The following is a 20,719-nucleotide window of genomic DNA, read 5'->3' on the forward strand; positions in this document are numbered from 1 at the left end:
AGTTCAGGAGCTTGGAGGCAAGAGAGAAACAGGAAAAAGAAAGGAAGGGGAAAATGTGGAGGAGGGGGATAAAGAGAGGAGAGATTTTCTCCTATTTCATATGGGAAGCAAGCCTTTTCCTTTGGAGCAACAACACCAGAATAACAAGATCATAGCCTCAGAAAACAGTTGTAAAGGTTTAGCCTTATTTTCTCATGCTTATTTTTTATTGACTTAAACCAACTCCCATCCAGTTCTCTTGTCTTTAATATTTTACATTTTCCTTCAAATAATCACTATCTTTTGAAATTTCCAAAATATCCATTTACATTCATTGATATTATTGCAAAGGTCACTTCAGTATATTATTTCAGACACTGTAATTTAAGAATAAAGATAATGGATGCTCAAAAGGTTTTTTGTTTGTTTTTATTTTTCAAGATGTACAGCCTCTTCCTCAGAAGCCACTTCTCTGAATAGAAACACTTAGTTTTCAACATCTCTTAAATGCATGTTATTATGGCTTGGAAATATTATGTGATTGGCATGTGCAGCTTTAAAATGCTGCTGATTAGAAAAATATTCCTTTAAAGCACAAAAATTACACCAATTGTCTGAAGTATAATTTCTGTTGCTATGTTATCTGTTGTCTTCAGGGTAAAAAATAAAAAACAATGTTTGCTCCATGTTTTTAATTTACTCTGTTTGATTGGTTTCAAATGAGGAGTCTCCATGCAAACTACAACTAAAGTTTAAAACCATTTAAGCAGAAATTGTTGAACTCAGTGAGGCGAGTTTATTTAACAATCAAAAACCCGCCTCCTGTCCGTTGGCCGTGTCAACTCATAAATACGCTTTTGATGTAGTCCTCATAGCAGTTGGATTTTGAATAACAACATGGTCCAAGACATATCCTGAGACTCATAAAGCATTTTTGACACCTACGTTCAAAACAACAGCCTTCAGAAGAAAAGGGAAGAGTGGAGGTTCTAAGAAAGGGGCAGGAATACTTCCCAATGTTTAGTGGTCGAACTGAGTTGCTAAATTCTGCGTTGCAACAGTCTATGTGCTTTGCATGAAAAAAAAATACATCATTTTATTCACCATACAAAAAGTCCCTTTGAACACACTCTATTTGGGGGTAATTTTCTGACTCAAAGAGTTTGTCTTATTTCCCCAGGGATGCTTTAATCATTTCTCTCTTTTACCCACTGAAGACCTCAAAGAATCCAGTTATGTGTCACGAATGCACATATGTGCCAGATACATTCAGAGCATACCTTTCCTGCTAAAGAGGTAGGAGCAGAAGAATAGAGCTTTTGTAAGCAGAATGAGAGCTTCCCCACGTATTTGAGGCCAGGTTCTTAAGACAAAGTTTCACAACAACTCCTTAATATTCATTAATGGATCAATGTCTTATGCCAAAGGATTAAGTCTCAGTAAATTTTTCCCTTCATTTCACAGTTCAGCCAAGGGGCACTTTTTAGAGAAATAGCTGAAATCTAGAAAAACTTAGTGGAAAATATATATTTAAAATAAACCAAGTTCAGATCTCCATAGCTAGTCCAAGCCAGGAAATACCTAGATTAGACACAGTGGTATAAAGCAAGATGTATACGTGATTTCTATGTGTTCTTGAGTTAGAACTCTAGCTCACAATGTCCTGCAGATCACCCAGGATAGGACAACAAACTTCTCCTACTGCCTTTGTGTTTATTTTCATTTTTCAATACTGCCTTCTCTAACTCTCCATATTTCAAATAACTAAATTGTTGTATCAGAAAAATTGTCAGTTACTTTACTAGTTTAAATGAAAATTTTTGTCAGTGTGCAGTCACAGTTTGGTTTCTGATCCATAATAAAATGCCTGAGAGTAGATAATGTATAATGAAAGGAAACTTACTTGGCTCACAGATGTTTAGTGCTTGAGATGAGCTCAGCCCCTATGCATTTCTATAAAATGAGCATGTTGGATTCCGAGTTTCTCTAAATACTAAATTCCTCCTAAATCTTTATTGGCTTTTCTGACTTCTCAAAGGTGAAAGAAAAAAAAAAGTCAGAGCCCTGATTCAAGATGGCAAACTAGGCCACCCGGCAGGTCCTGTCTGAGATACGGGTGCTGAAGACTAACGCTGGATTCCGAGATCACAAGTTGTGGGTGCAGCGACTAAAGAAAGAATATCAGTCCCTTATCCGGTATGTGAAGAACAAGAATTCGGACTGGAGTACAACAAGGAAGGGACTCGGTGGTTTGGAAAATGCTAGTACATCCATGACTTCCTCAAATATGAGTTTGACATTGAGTTTGAAATTCCTATTACATATCTATCCTACTACAGCTCCGGAAACTGCAGTTCGTGAGCTGGATGGGAAGAGAGCAAAGACGTACTGGGGTAATCCCAGCACTTGGGAGGCAGAGGCAGGTGGATTTCTGAGTTCGAGGCCAGCCTGGTCTACAGAGTGAGTTCCAGGACAGCCAGGGCTACACAGAGAAACCCTGTCTCCAAAAATAAACAAACAAAAACAAAACAAAACAAAACAAAAGACATGCAGGGGTGGCAAAATATGTCTGACCATTTCAAACCTTTGTGGGCCAGGAATGTGCCCAAGTTTGGACTAGCTCACCTCCTGGCCCTGGGGCTGGGTCTTTGCCTGGCAGGGATTCAGAAAGGTGTGATCCAGCACAAAGAAAAATGCAACCAATGAAGGATGAGTCCTCTGAGGCGGGACAGAGGGTCTGTGGCTTGGCTCTATTCCTGTTTTCTCCTTTCTCATGATTCCTTCAAGGGTCACCTCTGGGTGTTACAAAGTAGCTGGAGGGACAAATAACAAAAACCCAACAAAAGGGCAATGTCACAAAGTTTCTAAATTAAGCTTGAACAGAGAGGTGAAAGATTTGGGCCTTGAAAAAGGCAATTTGTATCCCTTCTCCAAGTAGAGCCCTAGAGGCATTTTGGAGGCATGGGGTGTAACTGACACCATATAGCCTTTTGGTTTCTGGAGACAGCCTGTCAATAAAAGCTGCTTCCCATGTAAACACACACACATACACACAAGAGTCAAAAAACTGTTTCCATACAGCTGCTCACAACAGCTCCAGTGTGGAGGCAGACTAGAGACTGTCACCTGCTGAGAGGGATAAGGAAATGCAGCATGCATGAATGGTGAGGGACTATTCATCCATACAGAAGAATGAAAACTTATCATCTGCCAAAGGAAGTGGATGAAATTAGGAGCTATCAAGCTAGCTAGAATAAACTGGACACAGATAGACATGGATAAAATGTCCTTACCCATATGTGGACATGACAACAGTTAAAAAAAAACCGACAAAAAACAAAACACATAATGCCTATAAATCACAACAATGAGCGGCATGGTGTGCAAGGCATGGCGTGCAAGACAGCCCTAACAGTAGGATATGGCTTAAATACGTTGGTAATAACCAATAACTCTCTAATTGGACCTAAGACCTACATAACAGAGGGAAACCTGATACTGCAAAACTAGCTAACTACCTAGGGTTAGTTAACCCACGAATCATGGAAGAGAATCTATAATTTCCACTTTACTAAACCAGCATAATTCTTAACTGTATTCTAAATATTTAACATACTCACATATAAAGGTAGTTCTCACCTCTCGGCATGGAAATGTGTGTGTGTGTGTGTGTGTGTGTGTGTGTGTGTGTGTGTGTGTGTGTGTGTCTGTATACACAAGCCATTACACAAAACCACAACTAACCAAAATGCAGAGTGTGGAGCCCAGTCCCAGCTGATAGATTTACAATACAAGTCCTGCACCAGGGCCTAGGGATCATTGCAGGAGAGACAGTGGTTAAGAGAGACAGAGACCTAAGAGACAGAGAAACCAGGAATTTGCCATGAGTTGTGTCTCTTAGGAATGTCAGATGCTACACATAAAGGCTCACCAACATGGCTGCCTAAACATGAGTGGAATACAGATGACATCAATTGTCATGCTAACTAACAGGGATAGAGGGAGGCTCATGAGGCCTCAATCTTAAAGAAAGAACTACAGGGAACTAAGCAAAGCCTTCCCCAGGAAAAGTACACAACTTGGTTATTTAATGCCCAATGGTCAGCCATGAAAACTTGTGCATACAAGTAATGTTGTACAGACTAAACAGGTTGTATTTATGTGTTTAGGAATAAATATAAACATAAAATAAAGGTAACAATGATTAATGAAAAATAGGCCATGATTATGAAGATGGGTATGAGACATAGAGGGGTTTGAAACAGAAGCAGAAAATGATGTAATTATAATCCAAACATATAAAACACACACACACACACAATTTTGTAGCATTGTCTTCTTAAAGAAAAAAAATCTACTCTTCATATTTGGATTTTGACAAAATTAGGTCTGACTCTCATTTTCTTGTGTAAGGTGAGATGCCTTTCCCACACTCTTCTATGTTGGTATTTATTTTTGTGAGCTCTTTATGGATAATATACTAGTCAGCTTGGCAGATACGGTTACGTATTTGTTCTCGCTTTGAAAATGAATGTGGGCTGACACAATCAGTTTAACAAGTCCAACCTGGAATATCTTCCCCGATAGTCATCACTTCAAATCTGTAATTTTTTCCAAAAACCACTAAGTCTAAAACCTCAAATTCTGGATTTCAGCAATTTTTCTATCTCCAGCTATTCTGGTATATATATATACATATATATATATATATATCCACTGTCTCTTCCAATACAAACTTCTGCTGGAAAAAATCTGTTAGTAATCTATTCTTAGTTTAAAATCATCAGGAGCACACCGCTCTGTCTTCCCGTTGCGGAGTTCCTTGCTGTCAGACTAGAATTATTTGCAACTGTAGTCATGGTCCTCTCACCAACCGCCTTTATCCAACATGATTTAGCCTGTGCTCCACTCAGCTCTTGTGCTCTACAGTGAGGTGAACGGATGAGTCTTCAGCACTCCTGAACGTGGTCATGTCCCACTAGATAAGCATGGCATATGACCAGCTCACCTTGTGCTGCTATGGGCTCTGTGTGACCCTCACTTAAGAGCTGCTGTAAAGTTCTCATCCACAGATGAGAACAAACGCTTATCATCATCGCCTCTGTTATTTGTGCACTAAACAGTCCATTGTTTCTTTTTTTTTTTCCAAGATGCAGATTCGTACATTGAGGCATGGTGCAGAGAGATGATGGATACCTTGGGTGAACACTGACTTTCATTTCTTTAGCCTATTTTCTCATGCTCAACATCAGGTTTTTAACACACAAAATTCTGGATCTTCTTTTCTTTTTAAGATTTCTTCAAACTAATCATTATGATTCATTGTCAATATAGAGGTTAATAAAAACAACTGAGGTTTGCTCAACAAAGACATGTGTGAGAAGTGGTTGTTTACTCTAGTGATATTTGTATCACTATTACACAACTGGGAATGCCCTGCCAGCCCAGTCATTGCTGTAGTTCACAGGGTTCATTGCCATAAGGCAGAGCTATTGGGACGTGCCCCAAATGGAAAGCTAACCAAATGCCTGTCCACAGTAAATGGACCAATAGATTAGGGTACATTTACACAAACTGCTACAGTAAAAAGTACAGCAAGAGTGAATAGTATTAACTGCATACAGCAATATAAATCAATCATACAAACATAATTTTAATAGAAAAAGTTTGACACAGGAAATATTAAACTCTATGATTCCATTTCTATAAAGAACAATACAAGGGAAGGCAAAATGAGGTTGTCAGATGCCGGGTTCTCAAACACCATTGGGAATCAGCAGGTATTCAAATGGCAAAAGGGGTAGTGGCCATGTTCTGTGTGTGTGTGTGTGTGTGTGTGTGTGTGTGTGTGTGTGTGTGTGTGTGCTCGTGTGTGTGTGTGCTCGTGTGTGTGTGTGTGCTCGTGTGTGTGTGTGTGTGTGTGTGTATCAGAGGTCACCATCATGTGTCTTCCTCATTTCCCTAATTACTTTTGAATTGCTTATTTGCTTACAGACTTACTTATTGATCTTGGAGTTGACTTTTTCAGTGTGATTGGGTGGCCAGCAACCCCAGAGATTCTCCTATCTCTGTCTCCCCAGAATGTGTTGCTGTTCCTAGCTATGGGATTCTGGGGGATCTGAAGCCAGAATGTAGTGCTTGCATCTTCCAGCCCTTCCCGTACTTGATCTAAGTGCTGATTAATGGAAGTGTTCAGCTTGTGAAAACTCAGTGAGTCCAACACTATAGGATATATACCCTCTGTATATATTTCAAATACTTTGTTTTCTTTTGAGAGAAAGTCTTACATAGCACAGGCTAGTGTGATCTCAAACTCACTATATAGTTGAGGATAACCATGAGCATTTCCGTCATGCAGCCTCCACCTTCTGAGTACTGGGATCAGATGCACGTCCTTCCTTCATTTTATGTAGCACTAGGGATTGAGCCCAATATTTGGGATATGCTAGGCAAGCCCTCTGCCAGCGGAACTACATCCTCAGTATATGTTTTAATTTATAAATTAAATTACAAAAACAAAATAAGGCATAATAATTACAAACATGCTGAAAAGAGCCAATAGATTTACTCTTCTTACTTTGGGCAGGGTGGCATTTGCTCATGAGAACATTGTGTCTTCTGTCTGTGGCTGGAATGCGTATGCAGGATTCTAACACTGCTTAAATCTTGGTTCTGCTTATTTCTAGGTTTTTGGTTTTCTGTTTTTATTGTTTCTCACCTTTTCTGATTACTTCCTTAATCCTCAGTTCATATTAACTTATATTTTTTAAGGCAATGAAGGCAACTATGTCATACGCATAGGGTAAAGATTAAATGAATAAATTCTTGAAAGTACTTAACCCAAAGTCTAGCAGATACTCAGTGGTCCATAAACATTTACTAAACTATAATTTCTGGATTACCTATGCTTCAGAAACCACACTGTTTGTAAACTGAAACATCACAAGGTTGCCTACAAGTCTTTTCACTTTTATAGACCAGGAACTAATGAGAGAGTGAACGTGAGACTCCACGTGAGGCTGAGCAAGTTAGCAAGAGAGGAAACGTCATCCATTCTACCCTGGACGATGAGAATTAGGGAATAGCACAGATGAATACAGATATATTTAAGACCACCAGGAGACACATCTAAGCTATTATTACCAGGTTTTCTAAAAAAAAATAAAAATAAAAATAAATAAAAGTTAAGATAGAGAGTAAGAACAATTGGGGTCTCTGAGTGCTACCATTTGGGACAGTTTGGAATCAAACCATCATTTATAGAAGTATGGCTGCTGATTAGAGATGGAGTATCTATCTAGTTCAAGAGCTACTGTCATAGTCTATTTTCTGTTGCTATGACAAAATACCTGTGCCCCGGTACTATATAAAGAATGGAAACTTCTTTGGCTATGGTTCTTGAGACTAGTAAGTGGTAGCTAGTATCTTGCTGCATCATAGCAGGGCAGACAGCATCCTCTCCTGAGACAAAGTTTGCTAGCTTGAGTCTCCCTCTTCTTATAAAGCCACCAGGTACCAGTTGTTGTAGGGACGCTAGAACTCCATATCCTCAATCATTTCCCATGTCCCCACACCCAAGTATCATCAACACACGAATTTGTGGATTCAGTTTTCATGAATTCTGGGGGGAAACACTCAAACCACAGCAGCTGCGTACATCATCTTCACAAACACTTCCTCCCAACACATTTTTCTCACCTATATAATAATGATGTTGTTAGTAACCTCCACCTCTCAGCCTGGGGGTCTAAGACAATTAGTACTTGTTAAAGGCTTGCAATTCTTAGCCTACTGCAAGCCTTTATAGGGATTTGTGAAACACAGCAAAGAAATAAGCATTCAAGGTTTAATCTGAACAAAGCTGTTAAGTCAAAATTGGTTCTACTTTCCCTCCATAGTTTTCAAACCACTTCCATGCCATTCCCCCTGGACTTTGCCTCTAGCAACTCAAAATGCTCCCTGAAAAATATCACTCCCAGACTCACCATCCCCCAACCCAGATGCTGTCCTGGAATTCTTGCCAGATTATCACATGCTATGCTTCATTCCACATAGTGTGAAAAATGTGATCTTTCCTACTCCATAGTAAAGACTGAACTTTTTCCAGGCACCTGACATATCTCCTCCTAACAAAGCCTTCTGAAATCTGCTTTATCTCCTACAGAGGAGGCACAAAAGATCAAAACTCTTCAAGTGCCATTTCTTGCCAATTGCAGGTATTTTCTAACAGAACAACTTTACCACTCTCACTAACAACCAATATACCACTACCCCCTACTCCCTGGTTATTTAGGAGCTGTTGATTTGGATGTCCCTTGCTCACATCCAAATGACAGACAAAGAAGAAGAAAGAGAAGGAGGGGGGACGTAAGGGAGAGAAGGAGAAGGAGGAGGAGGAAGAGGAGAAGGAGAGGAAGAGGAAGAGGAAGAGGAAGGAGGGGGAGGAGGAGGAGGAGAAGGAGAAGGAGAAGGAGGAGAAGGAGAAGAAGAAGAAGAAGAAGAAGAAGAAGAAGAAGAAGAAGAAGAAGAAGAAGAAGAAGAAGAAGAAGAAGAAGAAGAAGAAGAAGAAGAAGAAAGAAGAAGAAGAAGAAGAAAGAAGAAAGAAGAAGAAGAAGAAGAAGGAGAGAGAGAGAGAGAGAGAGAGAGAGAGAAAGCTTAGAAGAACATGTTGTGACTCTTCTGTCCAGATTTAATTTCCCCGGGAAATAGTTAGGAAACTGCTGTGTGCAGCCCATGCCTCCCTGTGTTGTAAAGCTTTCTATTTCTCAATGTTGTGTAAGCTTAGGAAACATTCCTTCACTTGGAATTCCCCTGATTGATTCCAGGAGCAGCCACAAGGGCTGCATGCATTTTGTGTGTGAACATACACATTCACAGGAGCTTGTACTCATAGAGCACTTACACACATCTTCCTTACCTCTGCCCCTAGAAGGTACTTCCTGCTTTACATTTTATTTCTTTAAATAAAGAAATCTTTATTTCTTTATTCTGATGAACCGATATGCAAAGTCTCACTGTCATTTTGGATCTCAAAAGAGTTCAGTTAACTGCCACCAAAAAGAAACTGGAGAAAGCATACACTAGCAGCTTGACAGCACACCTAAAAGCTCTAGAACAAAAGGAAACAAATTCACCAAGAGGAGTAGACAGCAGGCAATAATCAAACTCAGGGCTGAAATCAACCAAGTAGAAACAAAAAGAACTATTCAAAGAATCAACCAAGCCAGGAGCTGGTTCTTTGAGAAAATCAACAAGATAGATAAACCCTTAGCCAGACTAACTAGAGGGTACAGGGACAGTATCCTAATTAACAAAATCAGAAATGGAAAGGGAGACTTTATAAAAACAGAATCTGAGGAAATGGAAAACATCATCAGATCCAACTACAAAAGCCTATAATCAACAAAACTGGAATACACAATTTTCTAGACAGATACCAGGTACCAAAGTTAAATCAGGATCAGATTAACGATCTAAACAGTCCCATATCCCCTAAAGAAATAGAAACAGTCATTAATAGTCTCCAGCCAAAAAAAGCCCAGGACCAGATGGCTTTAGTGCAGAGTTCTATCAGACCTTCAAAGAAGACAAAATTTCAATTCTCCTCAAAATATTCCACAAAATCACAACAGAATGTACTCTACCCAATTCATTCTATGAAGCCACAATTACTCTGATACCTAAACCACACAAAGACCCAACAAAGAAAGAGAAGTTAGGACCAATTTTGCTTATGAATATCAATGCAAAAATACTCAATAAAATTCTAACAAACAAAATTCAAGAACGCATCAAAACGATCATCCATCATGATCAAGTAGGTTCATCCCAGGGATGCAGGGATGGTTCAATACATGGAACTCCAACAACGTAATCCATTATATAAACAAACTCAAAGACAAAAACCACATGACCATCTCTTTAGATACTGAGAAAGCGTTTGACAAAATCCAACACCTATTCATGATAAAACTCTGGGAACGATCAGGAATTCAAGGCCCATACTTAAACATAGTAAAAGCAATATACAACAAACCAGTAGCCAACATCAAAATAAATGGAGAGAAACTTGAAGCAATCCCACTAAAGTCAGGGACTAGTCAAGGCTGCCCACTTTCTCCCTACCTATTCAATATAGTAATTGAAGACCTAGCCAGAGCAATTCAACAACAAAAGGAGGTCAAGGGGATACAAATTGGAAAGGAAGAAGTCAAAATATCACTTTTTGCAGATGATATGATAGTATATATAAGTGACCCTAAAAATTCCACCAGAGAACTCCTAAACCTGACAAACAACTTCAGTGAAGTAGATGGATATAAAATTAACTCAAACAAGTCAATGGCCATTCTCTACACAAATGATAAAGAGTCTGAGAAAGAAATTAGGGAAACAATACCCTTCACAACAGACACAAATAATATAAAACACCTTGGTGTGACTCTAACTAAGAAAGTGAAACATCTGTATGATAAGAACTTCAAGTCTCAGAAGAAAGAAATCAAAGAAGATCTCAGAAGATGGAAAGATCTCCCATGGTCATGGATTTGCAGAATTAATATAGTAAAGATGGCTATCTTGCTGAAAGCAATCTACAGATTCAATGCAATCCCCATCAAAATTCTAACTCAATTCTTCACAGAGTTAGAAAGGGTGATTTGCAAATTAATCTGGAATAACAAATAACCTAGGATAGCAAAAACTATTCTCAACAATAGAAGAACCTCTGGTGGAATCACCATCCCTGACCTCAAGCTGTACTAAAGAGCAATTGTGATAAAAAACTGCATGGTGCTGGTACATTGATAGGTAGATCAATGGGATAGAATTGAAGACCCAGAAATGAACCTACACACCTATGGTCATTTGATCTTTGACAAAGGAGCTAAAACCATCCAGTGGAAAAAAGACAGCATTTTCAACAAATGGTGCTGGCTCAACTGGAGGTTATTATGTAGAAGAATTCATATTGATCCATTCTTATCTCCTTCTACAAAGCTCAAGTCTAAGAGGATCAAGGAACTCCACGTAAAGCCAGAGACACTGAGACTTACAGAGGAGAAAGTGGAGGAAAGCCTCGAAGATATGGGCACAGGGGAAAAATTCCTGAACAGAACAGCAATAGCTTGTGCTATAAGATTGAGAATTGACAAATGGGAACTCATAAAATTGCAAAGCTTCTGTAAGGCAAAAGATACTGTCAATAAGACAAAAAGGCCACCAACAGATTGGGAAAGGATCTTTACCAATCCTAAATCAGATAGGGGACTAATATTCAATATATACAAAGAACGCAGGAAGCTGGACTCCAGAAAATCAAATAACCTTATTGAAAAATTAGGTAAACAAAGAATTCTCAACTGAGGAATACCAAATGGCTGAGAAGCACCTGAAAAATGTTCAACATCCTTAATCATCAGGGAAATGCAAATCAAAACAACCCTGAGATTCCACCTCACATCAGTCAGAATGGCTAAGATCAAAAACTCGGGTGACAGTAGATGCTGGAGAGGATGTGGAGAAAGAGGAACACTCCTCCATTGCTGGTGGGATTGCAAGCTGGTACAACCATTCTGGAAATCAGTTTGGCAGTTCCTAAGAAAATTGGACACAGTACCACCAGAAGATCCAGGAATACCACTCATGGGCATATACCCAGAAGATGTTCCAACTTATAATAAGGACACATGCTCTACTATGTTCATAGCAGCCTTATTTATAATAGCCGGAAGCTGGAAAGAACCCAGATGTCCCTCAACAGAGGAATGGATACAGAAAATGTGGTATATTTACACAATGGAGTACTACTCAGCTATTAAAAACAATGAATTTATGAAATTCTTAGGCAAATGGATGGACCTGGAGGACATCATCCTGAGTGAGGTAACACAATCACAAAAGAACTCACATGATATGCACTCACTAATAGTGTATATTAGCCCAGAAACTTAGAATACCCAAGATACAATTTGCAAAACACATGAAACTCAAGAAGAAGGAAGACCAAAGTGTGCATACTTCGTTCCTTCTTAGAATGGGGAACAAAATACCCATGGAGGGAGTTACAGAGACAAAGTTCGGAGCAGAGCCTGAAGGAAGGACCATCCAGAGACTGCCCCACTTGGGGATCCATCCCATAAACAACCACCAAACCCAGACACTATTGCATATGCCAAAGAGATTTGTTGACATGACCCTGATATAGCTGTCTTGTGTGAGGCTATGCCGGTGCCTGGCAAATACAGAAGTGGATGCTCACAGTCAGCTATTGGTTGGAACACTTGATCCCCAATGGAGGAGCTAGAGAAAGTACCCAAGAACCTAAAGGGGTCGGCAACCCTTTAGGAGGAACAACAATATGAACTAATCTGTACCCCAGAGCTCGTGTCTCTATCTGCATGTGTAGCAGAAGATACCCTAGTCAGCCATCAATGGGAGGAGAGGACCTTGGTCTTGCGAAGATTATCTGCCCCAGTACAGGGGAATGTCAGGGCCTGGAAACAGAAGTGGATGGGTTGAGGAGCAGGGGGAAGGGAGAGGGTATAGGGGACTTTTGGGATAGCATTTGAAATGTAAATGAAGAAAATATCTAATAAAAAAAAACAGAATACACATGATATGTACTCACTGATAAGTGGATATTAGCCCAGAAACTCAGAATACCCAAGATATAAGATACAATTTGCAAAACACTTGAAACTCATGAAGAAGGAAGACCAAAGTGTGATACTTCAATCCTTCTTAGAAGGGGGAACAAAATACACATGGAGGGAGTTACAGAGACAAAGTTCAGAGCAGAGACTGAAGGAATGAACATCCAGAGACTGCCCCACTTGGGGATCCATCCCATAAACAACTACCAAACCCATACACTATTGCATATGCCAAAGAGATTTGCTGACAGGACCCTGATATAGCTATCTCCTGTGAGTCTCTGCCAGTGCCTGGAAAGTACAGCAGTGGATGCTCACAGTCATCTATTGTACAGAGCACAGGGTCGGTCTCCAATGAAAGAGCTAGAGAAAGTACCCAAGGAACTGAAGGGGTTTGCAGCCCTATAGGAGGAACATCAATATGAACTAACCTGTACCCCCAGAGCTCCTTAGGACTAAACCACCAATCAAAGAAAGCACATGGTGGGGCTCATGTCTCTAGCTGCATATGTAGCAGAGGATGGCCTAGTTGGCCATCAATGGGAGGAGAGGTCCTTGGTCTTTCGAAGGTTCCATGCCCCAGTACAGGGGAAATGCCTGGGCCAGGAAGCAGAAATGGGTGGGTTGAGGAGCAAGAGGAGGAGATAGGGGGTTTCCGGAGAGGAAACTAGGAAAGGGCATAGCATTTGAAATGTAAATGAAGAAAATTTCTAATAAAAATTTTTTTTTAAAAATTAAAAGAGTTCAGTTAGAATCAAAGATGAGTCTTTGTTAAATTACATCAGATTTTATTGACTGCATAATAAAATTGGCATCATGGAAATAAAGTGATAGATATTCTATGACAGTAAAAAAATAAAAGCAACCATCCATGCAGTATGTTGTCACTGCTTTTGAGCTTTTGAGAAATCTCACTTAATCTGCACTTATACTTTAGAGCTTGGGTACAGAAAGATTATGACAGACAGACATGAGATAGAAGTAAGGCTCTGCCTTAGGAAAACACAGATTAACCCCAGAGGTTCAACCCCTTTCCATTCTCCTTTCCTCAATACATCTACTCTTTTGGTTACTGAGTATGCTATGGATCCATTAGCCTTTGACACTCCTCTCTGGAGCCAAATGTTTCAGGAATACTTTGTTGTATATGAAAACTCCGCACAAGCCAGCGTGCACATTACCTGTGAATCAAGGAGACAGAATGAACTCTGATCATAATGAAATCACAAGGAATAAGTAGAAGCTCGAAGATTGATTTAAGAAGTGAACCATGGGATGCAAACCTGAACCAATCACTGATGCAGAAAGGACAAGGACGATTTACTCACACGTAGAAAGCAGTTCAACATGAGCCGAACAATGTCTAGACCAAAGGATAGCTCAAGGGTGTGGGGGACTTTTGGGATAGCATTGGAATTGTAAATGAAATAAATACCTAATAAAAATTTTTAAATAAATAAATAAAAAATAAAATAAATAAATAAAAAGATATCCAATACAAAGCTTTCTCCTACCTTTAATCTCTGGGCAGGAAGGAGAGTTTGGAATACCTACTAAACCACTACTGACACGGGGTACCTTATGACCTTTTTAAATGTGGGTATGCACTTATCACCAGATGTTCTAAAATAAACAAAAGACTAAATACTTAGAGTCCCAGGGCAGTGAGCTGCCCAGAGATGAACTCACTGGCTAAGAGCCATCAGCCCGCATACCATCAGCCAATACCTCTGCAGCAGGCCCTGTCTGGAACTCCCTTGTAGTTGACTCTGGCACAAATCCCTGGCCAGCCAGCTGTGATTCCACTCACAACATTCGCAGGCAAACCTCAACAATGCCCATCCCTTTGCCCTCTGAACCCACGTTCCAAACATGTACTGCTTTCATGTTCCTCAGCACTGGGAAGAAAAGGGCAAGATAGAACATGGGTGGCTCAGCCTATGTGCAGGAAAATCAAATCCCACTTCTGGACAATGGCTACATTGTAAATTGCCCTTAACCTGAACAAGAGGCCCCTATGCCAGGCTATTGGGAAGACATGATAATAAACTCTGAGACACTGTGACAGCTCCATCTGGCAGCCAACACCAACAGCCAGCCTTGCAAATGAGTTGCCTTGAGTGATTCAGTAAAATGAGCCTCCAAACTGCAGAGGCCTCTGCCAATCAATAACACAAGACTGAGCTGTTTAGTTAGTAACCTCAACTCACAGAACTTTCAGAGGAAATAGCCAGTTAATCGTGGATTCAGTCGCTGGTTTGTGGTAGTTTTCTAAAAAAAAAAAAAAAAAAAATGGAAAATAGTTTTTTTAAAGAATGCATTTGGCATATTATATTATGGATATAATTTTCTCTAACTTCTATTCTCAAACAAAGGCTACTAGAGTTTTAAGTATGCCTACATGCCATTCGAGTGCTATGGTAAATGACTGAATTATATGAAATGCCTTTTATGAATTATACAGGTAACAGCTACAAGACGGTCTTAATATTTAGCACAGTTCTTCTTTTTCATGTCCTTGCAAATAATAATAATAATCCTAAGTTTTTTGCTCCAAAAAATCAAAAGCAAATTTTCAAAATAAAGTGAAAAAAAGAAAATATAACTCAGAAAAAAATTTCCAATGATATATAAAAATTTTACTAGTGTAGCTGAACTGATGTCTCAGCAGCAAAGAGCACTGGCTGTTCTTCTAGGGTCCAGGGATTTGGTTCCCAGTACTCACATGACAGCTCACAATTATCTGTAACTCCAGTTCCGGGGGACCTAACATCTACTTCTGTCTTCCAAGGACACTGTGTGCACACGGTATACAGATATACATGCAAGCAAAACAGTAATATACTTGAAAACAAACAAGCAAATAAATAAAATCTTTTCAAATATCTCTTAATATCTGAAAAGTCACTGGATTTTTAAGGTTAATCCCATATTCTCCCCCATAACACTGCCCACCAACTTTCGATGTAAAGTGTGTAGTTCTAAGGAGCTATCTGTGGCTATGCGATCCTTAAAAGAAATTACATCCTATATCTTGGTCCTGTCTATATAATGATCTGTTAAGAAAGTCTGGGCTCTTTAACTTACAGATAATGTCAAGGCTGAGGAAGGAAGATTGCCTCATGTTTGAGGACAACATTTGCTACAGAGTAGGTTTTAGGCTAGCCTGAACTACATGGCTATCTTGTCTCAAAGTTAAAGAACAGCCAGGGCTACACAGAGAAACCCTGTCTCGAAAAACCAAAAAAAAAAAAAAAAAAAAAAAAAAAGTTAAAGAATAAAATAAACTTGAAACCTTTGCAAGTACATTGACAGAGTGAATCCATTTGGATTTAGTGAGAAACATCCACAGACATTCTGAGTCAGGTTCTCTTAACAACAATGTATCGTGCTGCCAACTTTGATTCAGTACAGTTACTTTCTCTCTGTAATTCAGACCTTTGGTTGGTTTCCATCCTAAACTGTCCCACCCACATTTTTTAAAGACCATTTAACTAATGTTTGACCTGAGGAGGGCCAGAGAAGCACTTAGCCATGCCTGTTTCCAAGTAGGAGTTCTGACCGGATGTTTCTATCCACCCACTCGATAAACTACTTGGTGGAGCTGTGAAGAACAACAGTGTTGCTTTTCCACAAGCCAAGTGGTCAGCATCACGAGCCTATTAACTGCACCAAGTAAACTAGATCTTCAGCCAAGCTCTGGTCCCCAGGAACCAGACAGAATCCTAAACACTCAGATATTGCCTCATGAGCTAATTCCTACGAAAGAAATGAGCCAGACTTCTGTGCCAATCATCTCCAAGAAGAGGCATCAAGGCTGGAACACAAGTCATCCAACCACAGACCAAAGTCCACCTTTGAATGGTAGAAACATTTCCAACCCTGATGCTGGCTGGAGCTGAGACTTTTAAACTCAAGCTTAGAACAAAGTTGGTAATTTGGTTCTTCTTAAGGTATTATTTAAATATTCATTTAACATCTTTTACTATAAAATAGAGATATTACTTTTCCATTCTCTAAAAGAATAACCTATTTTCCTATGTTGATTGTATTGTCTCAGTGAGAAAATGTATTAAGAATGAGATGGAGCCATTTGATAAGTACATGCTAATGTAAACTGTGTTCTCAGAAAATTGCATGGTTTTCATTGAAAAAAAACTATCCCTTTAACCAAGGAATTAAAATTCAGTAACAAAAATCAGTCATTGTCACCCTCTGTAACAGATAGGATTACATTTGATCGAATGGCTTAATTACATATGCTAGCTAGGATGTTCCAGAAGCCTGGGATGGGGGAGACTGCCAGGGGTCTATGGGAGTAACTTTAGCTGAGACTCTTAAGCAGTGGGACATGAAACCTGAAGTGGCCACCTCCTGTAGCCAGACAAGAGCCCCAGGGGAGGGATAAGGACACCACAAAACTTTCAACCCAAAATTTGTCCTGTCTGAAAGAAATGCAGAGACCAAGATAGAGCAGAAACTGAGAGAATGGCCAACCAATGACTGGTCCCACTTGAGGCTCATCCCATGGGCAAGCATCAGTCCCTGACACTATTAGTAATACTGTTATGCTTGCAGACAGGAGCCTAGCATAACTGTCCTCTGAGAGACTCTACCCAACACCTGACTGAAACAGATGCAGAGACCCACAGTCAAACATTGGACGGAGCTCAGGGAGTCTTCTGGAAGAGTTGGGGGAAGGATTAAGGACCCCAGAATGGATAGAAACTCCACAGGAAGACCAACAGAATCAACTAACCTGGACTCTTGGGGGCTCTCAGAGACTGAACTACCAACCAAAGAGCATACAATGGCTGGACTTACCCCCACCACTACCCCCTCATATTTGAAGCATATCTGCAGCTCAGTCTTCATGTGGGTCCCCCAAAAACTTGATCAGGGGCTGTCCTTAAAGCTGTTGTCTGACTGTGGTATCTGTTCCCCTAACTGGGTTGCCTTGGCCTCAATGGGAGAGTGTAGTAGGAGGCCGGCCTGCGGCCTACATGAATGGGGTATTTCTGGAAGGCAAGCTGGGGCTGAAAGAGAGAGAGGGACTAGACAGCGAGAAAAACAATGAAGCCAAGACAAACTTTTTTCTCTGATCAAGGCCCGCAAGTTTACTAAGAGACTATGCTTATAAGGGGGAAGTCCCAACCCCCACCCCCATCACATCCCACCCTCCTCTCACACACACACACACACCCACTCCCTAAGGCTAACTGCTTAGACAACACCCAAGCTCTTTTGTTCTGTGGCTTAGATATAAAGGAATCACTTATTTATTTTCTACAATGTTCGTCACCTCCCTGGGTTCCCAGTTGCTTAGATATAGGTCTTGTAGTAGCCTTCCCTTACAAGTCATAGGATGTCATTGATTCCCTTTATCTCAAGCACTTGATGGCTCCATTGAAGACAATTTTCTTCCTTAAACTTTAAAATTCTCACCGTTTCTAGTCCCTGGATATTTCTTGTTAGTTCTGATGGTGTCTAACTTTATGTACCAGCAGCCTACCTGAGCCAAAAGATGCCCAAATGTTTACTGAAACATGATTTTTGGATGTTCCTATAATGATATTTCTCGATAAAACTAACTTTCAGATCATAGAGTGAGCAAAGCAGACAGTGTCCATTATGTGAATGGGCCTCAGGAAAATATGTCACCGTTCCCAAGTAAGAAGGAATCCCCCTGTGTGACAACCTTCACGTTGAGACATCGATCAGTCCTGTAGCAGAAGCTGGGTCATCAACGTGGTAAATTTTGGATTTTCCATCCTCTGCCAACTTACTAAAATAAATCAGCTTAGAACTCTCCTATTGACTGTCCTTCTCTGGAAAACCCTGACTAATATATTCCCTTTGTTCTTGGTCCTACCACTTTCTTGTCATTAGATTGTTTCAAATGACTTTTGGTATACCCCTGTGTCTGCCTGACCCCTATGTAATATGTCAGTATTGTTTGCTGTGGTTTTTCAGCTTGAATTCCCCAGAGAATAATCAATCCAGATTCCTGCAGGACTCACAAGGTTGCATCTGCATCCCCATTTTCCCATCCTTTGCACGTGCCTTTTAGCATCATGCCTCCAAAACACACCCGAGTGATAAAAGGGAAGAGGATCAGACTGGAGAGATGATTCAGAGGGAAAGAGCACACTGCTCTTGAAAAGGACTGGCTTCAGCTCCCAGCACCTACATGATAGTTCATCACCTTCTGTAACTCCAATTGGAGGACATCTGACGTCTTCTGGTCTCCACAGGTAACTGTATGAACTGTAGAACACTGATATATGTGCAGAAAACCTAAACATGATAAAAGCAATCTACAGCAAACCAGTAGCCAACATCAAAGTAAATGGTAAGAAGCTTGAAGCAATCCCACTAAAATCAGAGACTAGACAAGGCTGTCCACTTTCTCCATACCTATTCAATATAGTACTTGAAGTCCTAGCCAGAGCAATTCGACAACAAAAGGAGATCAAGGGGATACAAATTGGAAAAGATGAAGTCAAAATATCACTTTTTGCAGAGGATACCATAGTATATATAAGTGACCCTAAAAATTCCACCAGAGAACTCTTAAACCTGATAAACACCTTCGGTGAAGTAGCTGGATATAAAATTAACTCAAACAAGTCAACGGCCTTTCTCTACACAAAGAATAAACAGGCTGAGAAAGAAATTAGGGAAACAACACCCTTCTCAATAGTCACAAATATAAAATATCTTGGCGTGACTCTAACTAAGGAAGTGAAAGATCTGTATGATAAGAACTTCAAGTCTCTGAAGAAAGAAATTAAAGAAGATCTCAGAAGATGGAAAGATCTCCCATGCTCATGGATTGGCAGGATCAACATTGTAAAAATGGCTATCTTGCCAAAAGCAATCTACAGGATCAATGCAATCCCCATCAAAATTCTAACTCAATTCTTCAACGAATTAGAAAGAGCAATCTGCAAATTCATCTGGAATAACAAAAAACCTAGGATAGCAAAAACTCTTCTCAAGGATAAAAGAACCTCTGGTGGAATCACCATGCCTGATCTAAAGCTTTACTACAGAGCAATTGTGATAAAAACTGCATGGTACTGGTATAGTGACAGAAAAGTACACCAATGGAATAGAATTGAAGACCCAGAAATGAACCCACACACCTATGGTCACTTCATCTTCGACAAGGGAGCTAAAACCATCCAGTGGAAGAAAGACAGCATCTTCAACAAATGGTGCTGGCACAACTGGCAGTTATCATGTAGAAGAATGTGAATTGGTTCATTCCTATCTCCTTGTACTAAGGTCAAATCTAAGTGGATCAAGGAACTTCATATAAAACCAGAGACACTGAAACTTATAGGGGAGAAAGTGGGGAAAAGCCTTGAAGATATGGGCACAGGGGAAAAATTCCTGAATAGAACAGCAATGGCTTGTGCTGTAAGATCGAGGATTGACAAATGGGACCTCATGAAACTGCAAAGCTTCTGCAAGGCAAAAGACACTGTCAATAAGACAAAAAGGCCACCAACAGATTGGGAAAGGATCTTTACCTATCTTAAATCAGATAGGGGACTAATATCCAATACATATAAAGAACTCAAGAGGGTGGACTCCAGAAAATCAAATAACCCCATTAAAAAATGGGGCTCAGAGCTAAACAAAGAATTCTCACCTGAGGAATACCGAATGGCTGAGAAGCACCTGAAAAAATGTTCAACATCCTTAATCATCAGAGAAATGCAAATCAAAACAACCCTGAGATTCCATCTCACACCAGTCAGAATGGCTAAGATCACATATTCAGGTGACAGCAGATGCTGGAGAGGATGTGGAGAAAGAGGAACACTCCTCCATTGTTGGTGGGATTGCAAGCTTGTACAACCACTCTGGAAATCAGTCTGGTGGTTCCTCAGAAGATTGGACATAGTACTACTGGAAGATCCCGCAATACCTCTCCTAGGCATATATCCAGAAGATGTCCCAACCGGTAAGAAAGACACATGCTCCACTATGTTCATAGCAGCCTTATTCATAATAGCCAGAAGCTGGAAAGAACCCAGATGCCCCTCAACAGAGGAATGGATACAAAAAATGTGGTA

General features: G+C 40.1%; 1 pseudogene; it reads left to right on the plus strand.

Annotated features, from left to right (window-relative positions):
- Positions 1 to 2,053: 2,053 nt before the first annotated feature.
- On the plus strand, positions 2,054 to 2,685 carry LOC110312111 (ubiquitin-fold modifier-conjugating enzyme 1-like; annotated as a pseudogene).
- The last annotated feature ends 18,034 nt before the right edge of the window (positions 2,686 to 20,719 follow it).

Source organism: Mus caroli, unplaced genomic scaffold (genome assembly GCF_978045245.1).
Source record: "Mus caroli unplaced genomic scaffold, Mus_caroli_1 scaffold_17, whole genome shotgun sequence".
Lineage (NCBI taxonomy): Eukaryota > Metazoa > Chordata > Mammalia > Rodentia > Muridae > Mus > Mus caroli.